Source organism: Anneissia japonica, unplaced genomic scaffold (assembly GCF_011630105.1).
Source record: "Anneissia japonica isolate Jap-2015-1 unplaced genomic scaffold, ASM1163010v1 scaffold287761_len698747_cov189, whole genome shotgun sequence".
In the NCBI taxonomy this organism is placed as follows: domain Eukaryota; kingdom Metazoa; phylum Echinodermata; class Crinoidea; order Comatulida; family Comatulidae; genus Anneissia; species Anneissia japonica.
The window spans coordinates 621,326-631,104 of record NW_022715691.1 but is presented as its reverse complement, the minus strand read 5'-3'; the positions used below and the strand labels follow the sequence as shown (position 1 = coordinate 631,104).

The 9,779-nt window shown below is 31.0% G+C and overlaps 2 long non-coding RNA genes across 3 annotated transcripts in view; one reads left to right on the top strand and one right to left on the bottom strand.

The window, feature by feature from the left end:
- Positions 1–5,444: 5,444 nt before the first annotated feature.
- LOC117109313 lies at positions 5,445–9,045 on the bottom strand. The gene is made up of 2 exons (XR_004445499.1): positions 8,908–9,045; positions 5,445–6,685 (listed from the first exon to the last, which is right to left on the bottom strand). It is a non-coding gene; the product is annotated as an uncharacterized LOC117109313 (long non-coding RNA).
- Positions 6,662–9,779, top strand: part of LOC117109311 — a 28,702-nt gene continuing 25,584 nt past the window's right edge. Inside the window, exon 1 of one of the 2 annotated variants that reach the window (XR_004445497.1) lies at positions 6,662–6,718. This is a non-coding gene — a long non-coding RNA (uncharacterized LOC117109311). The remainder of the gene's footprint in view (positions 6,719–9,779) is intronic. The other variant, XR_004445496.1, reaches the window with a different exon arrangement.

Sequence of the window (9,779 nt, the reverse complement as noted above, 5' to 3'; positions counted from 1 at the left end):
GGTGAGGTTTGCACAATGTGTACACTGTTGAATCTCAAAAAACAATCTTGAAAATAATAGCCAGAATTATACTAAACAGAATGTATGTTAGATAATATAAGTTGAAGACTTTTGTTAGAAAATACACTTATTATATTATAGGCCTATAGGCAGTAATGTATAATTAGTTAGAAGTTTAATCACCTTAGCAAGGTTTTCACATCTTTAGAGTTGATACTTTATACATTAAGGTCAAAGTACTGGTTTAGGATTTCCAACTGTCCGACGTTTTATGCCCGACTAAATATTTGTTGATATCATTTTTTATCGTTTTTCACCTACCTGCAGAGAACATATTAAATAATTATTTTGAATGACTGCAAAACAATTGAGGGTTTATTTAAAAAAAAAAAACAATAACAATTGAGGCCTAAGGCAAAAGAGCAGAAAGAGGTGCCGGTATCTGTAAGAGATTGTAGTGTCTCTACACATGCATGTGATCGCAAGACAACAGGTTAGTATGCTGGAATACAATTGGAGCCACCGACAGCTAGTCCCTTCGGGTCTGCCACTGTCCACTGCTTGGCAACAGGCAGAACCAAGACAAATCAGAGTAGACATTTTCATTAATGAATATTGAAAACTAATTAATTCAAAAGTCAAAACAAGGTGCTCCCGTTGAATTTGTTTTCTTTGATTATTATACGTTTTTTTATTCTTTTCTGTTGGTAATGCTTGATGTAGTAAGTTTTAATTTCAAATGGAAGAGAATTCCATGGATTAGATGTTGCACATAAAAACGACCGTTAGCCGTAAGTTTTATGCTCCCATTATTTAACTTGTTGTCTGGATTTCCACCTGCATGATGAGGTGGATGGGTGTAATATGACTAAACATCTTGTGAGTAATAGATTGCCATTCCGAGAGTCTAGATGGGGGTATTCTTAAAATTTGCTCCAAGGGCCACCGATGCTTAGGGGCCTTTTCGGTGCCCGTACCCATATTGTCCAGTAGGGTCCTCGCTCTATAGAACCCTGAAAAAGTGAGATACAAAAGAGAGCAACAGTGGCGAATTCAAGAATGGAGGGGAAAGCCGGCCCGGGTCCCCCTTAAATTTTTCTAAATTAAAAAAAACTGAGAAAAAAGAAAATGACATTCACACAATGTCCAAACAACGGATGCTTAACAAGTAATGTTGATAACATAGACGAAAGCTCGCAGTAAGTTTACACCAAATTGCGATTGGTTTATTATTGATTAAACAGTTTTGCATACATTAGTTGTATCCCATATAAAATACATTCAACATAAAACTACAATAAAATGCAAATATTTGACAAGTGAATATAATGGTAAAATTTTTAATTGGATTTAACAGGATGGGCAGATATATATTTTGCAAACTAAACATTTTCCAACATCTTAAGGAATTATTGAAGGCGATGTTGACAGTGTGACCATACTACTAATACAATAGGCCTAATATTCATATTAATAATACTCTAAATATTAATTATAGATAAAGCTGACTCAAATGGCACTTGAAATATATATAATACCAATAATAATAAAAACTAATAACTAAAACATAAGCTTTTAAATAATGATCATGTACTCATCAATATTATACAGATGTTGGTAAATAATCAGGAGGGTTATTTGTACTTGTGGAATCATTGATGAGAATAATATTCAGGCTAATCTAATATTATTTTTGACTTTTAAGTCTCTCAAAAGATCGGATGATGCCAAGACAGAAGACGGTTCCCTAGGTCATCCAAACTTGTGTCATTTATATAGGAGCGCCCCTTTTCATTCTGCTCCACATCCTGCAAATATCTGTTAATTCAAATGGAATACATTTTATGATACAAAATTGATATAAGTGTAGTTTAAATAATAAAAATTGTATAAATATTATATAATGTGATTACTATTAATAAATTATGAAATAACCTATTATTATGCTACACTTCTATCAAAAAAAATTATTTAATGAAAAAATGAATATTTGTTTCAAAACCTTTTTATTAATTAATCATACATACTCCAAGTAGTTTTTGCTCTTCTTCAGCCACTTATTTACATTTTCGTGTTATTATTCATACCCTCACTTTAGTGTAAAGCAGAATAATAAATTAGATGATTTTCATATTACAATTAATATTCTAATGGTAGATATTTTGCTAGAGTTATTCATTTCATTTATTATTTGTTTAACTTCAATCTGTTCTTTTATCCTTTATAATCTGTCTATCATATATCGTATAACTCAACTTATTTACTTGTTTACTTGTTTTCCAAGAGAGTCTTCTATAATCTAATCCTCCTGGGTATAGAGGCCAAGCATATTAATAGACAACTGTTATCTGGTTAACCTACCTAGTTATCTGGGTTGTTTGGTCCTCTTTTTCCTGAAAGTGTTTTAGTAAACTCTTCGTTTCGAAGGATATCTTTAGACTCTTTCGAACCGCCTTTTTCTTTCGATGATTGGCCACTCCCTGAATATGTAGGCCTACTCGACCAATTTCCCATAATTATTGTAATTTTATTAGATTCTCAAAGACCGTACATCAGCAGGTAAAGAAAGGTAGGTACTCTTTGATGCGTGATCTAAATTTTAGTTTCTTATATATCACGATATCAATGTAATGAGAAAGCGTTGGCCAATCAGCATTTGCATAAAAACTCGAATACATTATCATCCAATCGGTATACAAATGAGTACATAATCATTATTTAAAAGCTTATGTTGTGCATTATTTTTTATTATTATTGGTATTATATATATTTCAAGTGCCATTTGAGTCAGCTTTATCTATAATTAATATTTAGAGTATTATTAATATGAATATTAGGCCTATATTAGTAGTATGGTCACACTGTCAACATCGCCTTCATAATTCCTTAAGATGTTGGAAAATGTTTAGTTTGCAAAATATATTTCTGCCCATCCTGTTAAATCCAATTTAAAATTTTACCATTATATTCACTTGTCAAATATTTGCATTTTATTGTAGCTTTATGTTGAATGTATTTTATATAGGATACAACTAATGTATGAAAAACTGTTTAATCAATAATAAACCAATCGCAATTTGGTGTAAACTTACTGCGAGCTTTCGTCTATGTTATCAACATTACTTGTTAAGCATCCGTTGTTTGGACATTGTGTGAATGTCATTTTCTTTTTTCTCAGTTTTTTTTAATTTAGAAAAATTTAAGGGGGACCCGGGCCGGCTTTCCCCTCCATTCTTGAATTCGCCACTGTTGCTCTCTTTTGTATCTCACTTTTTCAGGGTTCTATAGAGCGAGGACCCTACTGGACAATATGGGTACGGGCACCGAAAAGGCCCCTAAGCATCGGTGGCCCTTGGAGCAAATTTTAAGAATACCCCCATCTAGACTCTCGGAATGGCAATCTCTGACGGTGAAAATGCTTTTGAAAGTAGTGTTTCTGACAAAATTAATGACTTCCTCCCGATGGGAGTTATGCCTCCCGTATGCTGCTTCTCCCTTAGACACCCTCCCCTCACGGGGGTCGGAAAGGTCTGATCAAAGGACCTATAATCTATTCTATACTGGGTAATCACAAATCAAAATTATGATTATGGCATCTTTAGATGCCCGGAAATGGCAATCATTCAGACTTAAATTTTGAATATTTTATCTATTTTTTTTTTACATATATAGGGTGGCCCTGGCCGGCTGGGCACCCCATCCCCTCTGGATTAAAATGATATATGTCATATATTCGCTGTCAGAGACACATTATGCTTTTATGGATTAACAAAGCCATTTTGGATCAGGATGGTATATAGAGCGAGGGCCCTACTGGACCCTAATGGGTAGAGGAACCAAAGGGGCCCCTTAAGGTTCGGTGACCTGCAGATCTTCGCACGAGAACGCGTAGGCGTTACTCCATGCTGAGCAGGATAGCTGTTCTATAGCTGGGTACTACATTCCGGCTAAAAAAAAAAATCTGTCTTTAGGTCTCCGCTTTTGGTACGGAAGCACCTTAGTGCCATTCGACTTGACAAGATAATTATGTTGTCAGGTCGACATAATATACATATCATGTCGACATGGCGAGATAGATTATCTTGACAAGTCCACATACTAAAAATTTTATGTTGTCATGGCGAGATAGATTATCTTGACAAGTCGACATAATACATATTGTATGTTGTCATGGCGAGATAGATTATCTTGACAAGTCGACATAATATAAGTTGTATGTTGTCATGGCAAGATAGGTTATCTTGACAAGTCGACATAATACAAATTGTATGATGTCATAGCGAGATAGGTTATCTTGACAAGTCGACATAATAAAAATTGTATGTTGTCATGGCGAGGTAGATTATCTTGACAAGTCGACATAGTAAAAATTGTATGTTGTCATGGCGAAATAGATTATCTTGACAAGTCGACATAGTAAAAATTGTATGTTGTCATGGCGAGATAGAGTATCTTGACAAATCGACATAGTAAAAATTGTATGTTGTCATGGAGAGATACAGTACCTTGACAAGTCGACATAGTAAAAATTGTATGTTGTCATGGCGAGATAGATTATCTTGGCAAGTCGACATAGTAAAAATTGTATGTTGTCATGGCGAGATAGATTATCTTGACAAGTCGACATAATACAAATTGTATCTTGTCATGACAACATAACTTTTATTATGTCGACTTGTCGGCATGCGGATTTTGACAAGAATTGGGGAAGAATTGTTCAAGATGATTGATTTTAATTTTACTAGATTTGGCCAATTGTCTTTGATGCGTGATCTGAGTTTCTGTTCCTTATATCACGGTATGAATGTAATGAGAAAGCGATGGCCAATCAGCAATCGCATTACCATTCGAACACATACGTAGTCGATATAAAAATGAGTTCATGACAGACAATTTTTTCATTTTCTCCTGGACAATAATAAAAGTGTTTAAAATACTATTATTTTATAGCTTATGCTGTATATTATATATTATTATTATAACTTTATACCAAAAGTGACTCAAATAAATAATATTACTTGTATATAACTAAATTGGTAAAGAGCAATACGTATGCAATTTCTATGTCTATTTATAAATTGGAAATTTCTAGTTAATGTAAAATTGTCTGTGAACAGTACTGCTGAAATACAAACATTTTATATTTTTAACGAAGTTTGATTAATTAGCTAAATAATACATATTAAATGAACCGTATAAATATTTATTTTGAGTAGGTGGACTTAAATCCATTGAAAACCATAAACTTTATTATTGAATCCTAATAACATTGTTGGATCATAATCTATTCAACTTTCTACTGTACAAAACACTTACAGTCAGTATATCTACACTCGATTTCTATAATCAATAATGTGACGTCGTGTTTACAACGTTATTAAAGTTGTTGAATGGTTTTTATTAGTTCATAAAATGCTCAGAAAAATTGTACATTACAAGTTCACTGTGTATATCTACCCTCATTTATTCAATCATAATGTTATACTATAAGTATAAATGCTGCTCTAAATGTAATACAGAAAATACCTTTAACATTATATTAAATTAAAACCAAAAATTTACATCGGAAAGAGTAATTTTGTCACATGGTCAGTGTTGAATATTTTTAATCCATAGTTTGCTTTTTTTATATTTAAATATGGATATTTCAAAATGCATTATGGCCATTTTTAAATATTATTAAACATTTCCTGTCACATTCATTATTCCGATGGCATAAACTCTACATCGCAGATTTTAGAACACAAACCGCAACTAGTAAATTAACAACAATATTAAAATGCATATTCAATCACCATAAGTAACGCAAAATTACAATATCTAAAAAGAGATTTCTATAAGTTTTAAAAACTTTTGATGTTACTCTAACTACTCTGGGGAGATTAAAATCTCGATTTATTTTCACTCTTATTTTTAAAAGTTTTAAAAGTTTAAAAGCAAGTAAAGTTTAACACTTTATTCCTATGGCATAAACTCTACATCGGAGATTTTAGAACACAAATCGCAACTAGTAAATTAACAACAATATTAAAATGCATATTCAATCACCATAAGTAACGCAAAATTACAATATCTAAAAAGAGATTTCTATAAGTTTTAAAAACTTTTGATGTTACTCTAACTACTCTGGGGAGATTAAAATCTCGATTTATTTTCACTCTTATTTTAAAAAGTTTTAAAAGTTTAAAAGCAAGTAAAGTTTAACACTTAATGCCTCACAAAATTGGCATATTTCAAAACGTAAATATTTAAAAACAGTTAATTTTATAGATTGTATGATCCACCTTAAAAATAGTGAAGTAATGAATAGCAATATGGTATAAATCTAGACTCAAATTATAGTTTTCCAACATGTGTTAGAATATACTTCAGCCTCTTAGTTAGTCATATAATTACAAAATGTATATTTTATTTATAATGTATGTAAAAAATCTATTATCGCAAATCAATCTTCCTATACCGCAAAAGTTAGTATTACATTCTAATTCAATTTTAGAAGCGAAAATATACAGAACGAATTAAAAATTATCCGCCACCCCAGTTAACAATAATTGTGTCTAGTTTTAAAGTCAAAGGTAGGAGAATAATCAATAACCTGCAGCGTCAACGTGCTAAATTGCTAATGATGATCCTCATTTTTTCTTTCAGACAAATTCTCCTAATCAACCAGTTGATGCCATTCAACCTGTAAGGAAATATTTACAAGTTTTCATAAAACGTAAGGAAAAATTCATAGATTCAGCTGACATTATTTCTCATAAGCCACATGTTTTCATTTTGTCATTCATTTATTTTGTCTTTTTGTAATCATGTGAACATGTTATATTGTAAGTAAATTGTAATTGTTTTTACTACTGTACATAGTAATAGTAATTGAGAATGTAATATTGCTTTGTATTTTAATAAATCTAAACGCTTGTTATATTAATTATTACAATTGTTGTAATAATTGTTACATCTTTAGTTTATGAACGCATATCATGATATAATGTCTCATGTAGCATTGGGGTTTATGCATGAGTAACTTGATTAGTCAGAAGTGAGTTATTTACAAAAATAAAGTAAATCTTTTAAAGTAAAAATGGGCATGCCTCTCAGATAATTACAATATATATATATATTTGAGAATACTCACAAGTTTTTGAAATACTTAATATATAAGCAAAGTTTAATGTGAAGATCTTTCCTAAAACATCCACTTTTTCCATTCTTTGTCATAGGATTAATTTCTCGGCGTTAACGATTTTTTTTAATTAGCTGAATATAGTTATATCTAAAGGAATAATTATATCAAGTTTATTGACCTAAATTTATTTTAAACCATCAACTTCATTTTATTAAATGCTTCTAACTTTAAAATAGTGTTATCAATTTTTTTTAATTAAGTTTTCTTGCGAAATATGTGGTAACGATGACGTGGCACGCCGTAAGAGACCACGTGAGTGTCCCATTGATTTGAAAGACTCATTTTTGCCACCCAAGTAGACTTTCAATACGTGTTGATTTCCATGCCTTTCAAAATATGCAAAATAACTTAGTGGGAAAATCCAGTCCTGGTAGCATGTTTCTCAAATTTCAAATACAAGGAATACAAGGGCCTTAACTAAATAACGAATTTGGATTGATAACTCATGAGATTGTTTTTATATTTTAAAATTGTAATTAAAGTTATTTTCTACGTAAATAGTATTTAAAATGCTTGATTGAAGCTCTCACCAATACCTGGTTTAGCTCTAAAGTCCGAAATTGTTGTAATATTGACTTGCGTGTTATGTGTTGACGCCTACTAATGTTTAGATTAATTCTGTATTTGTTATTCCATGAAAATAATATTTACTTGCTGCCTTCAAAATTATATTAAAAATACCACTATATAATAATCTATATTGACCATTTTTGACAAAGTTGCGTAATGTGTACAAATATTCGGCTCAAATTAAAGAACGGTAAGCATTGATTAACAACCACAGTAAATATTATTCTTGAAACCTTGTGTATTGAAGAAAAAGTATTTTGGCTGTGCCTCAACAAATAGTAAAGCAAACAACTAAAGTAATTAGATATAAACATGATGCATCTGAAAGCAAATTACTATATGTAAATCATAATTTATTGTTGAAATATTATTTTATCCAAGTATTTGGGTAATACCCAAAAATTTACATATGTAATGTTACCATGGACAATGACAATTGTTTTAACGAATAGACCCTTATGAATCTAATTAATTGGATATTGAAGGTATGTTGTGCCAAATTCTTGATGGTTTTCGACTACACATATTAAAGTAATAAAAAACAAACCGAACGAGAAATAGATTACCAATAACTATAAACACCTCTAAATACAATATATTGCCAAGTCCTTTTCAGGTTTAGACATCTATATAGAGCAAAATTTAACTATGTGTTACTTTAAATTGCTACAAACCTTTATTACAAATTTCTAAACAATAACTTTTACGACTGCTGTAATCTTACTAATATTTTTAACGATTTTTTAATTCATGTAGGCCTATGCCTTTTAGTTTTTTTTGTCAGTTATCCTATTTTTTTAACCAAATATGTTCAGCCTTCTAAACACTTAATGATAATAGATGAGTTGTTTCTTGGCTTTACACTCCGTCTCTTTATGACAAAATGACGAATGTTTTAAGGTCAGTTAATTTACAGTTATATCATTCATCTTGAATATAGTAAGGACTAAGCCTCTTAGTTTAATTATTAACTCCTAGTTGTAAATCTAAATCGAAATAAGAAATACTTGTTAATTGTTCCCTAAAACATAACACAATACTTATATACAAAATGATCGTCATCATCATACTTATTTTGTATTGTTATCATTATTGTTATCGACATTATTATCATTATTATTTATAAAATATAAACTCGACTAAAAACTCACCGTATAATTATTTTGATAGTTTGTTTTTATCAGTATTGGACCCTCGGTCTCTACTTGCGCCTTGTTGTTGGTTTTGTCGTAGTGGATCCCCTTCGGCTCCACCTCCACTAACCATGCAAAAGCATTTTATTCTAAGCAGTGGCTTACCATTATTTGGTGTACTCTTTTTCGGTGCACATTGATCAGAATGTATTTTCTGCCCGTTTAAGTTAAGTTTACAATCGCAATATAGAGTAACAACTCCGTTTTTTTTAGTGTATTTGCATTTACTGCTGTAGTGTGTCTTGGTTTTCATAGACATTGCTACGTTATTAGTAAACAATATCTTTAGAAAAATGTACTGTGTTATATTCCGGCAGGCTAAAGTTGTCCTAAGGTTTGCGACGTGAGCAGTCAGATTGTCTAGAGACAAGCTACCTTTGTAAAAACATAATTTTAGTGTAAAAAGGGGCGTAACCCTAAACAAAGTCAGCCTATCTTCTGCAAATGTTGACGTGGTGGTTGTGGGGTGGTATTTACAGCAACCAGTTTGTAGATAGCGCATTCGATTCACGAATAAAAGGGAAAGCTCTTGCGAATTTCATATTTTTTAAAACAGATAACATTTTAATCGATTTTGTCCAATATCAGAATAGTGTTTTAGTAACGAAATTTTAATATGTAAATCTAAAGCTTCTACTCACACGTATACTGTAATTTACTTTATAAATGACGATTTTGTTCAATAGGGATATTACTGTTGTTTTAAAATGTTTGAATATTTTTAATTATCAATAATACATTTTACATTTAAAACACATTACTGAAAAGTATCATTTTTTAAATCAGAAATACTATTTGATTACAAGCCTTGGAATGTTACAACAGATTAG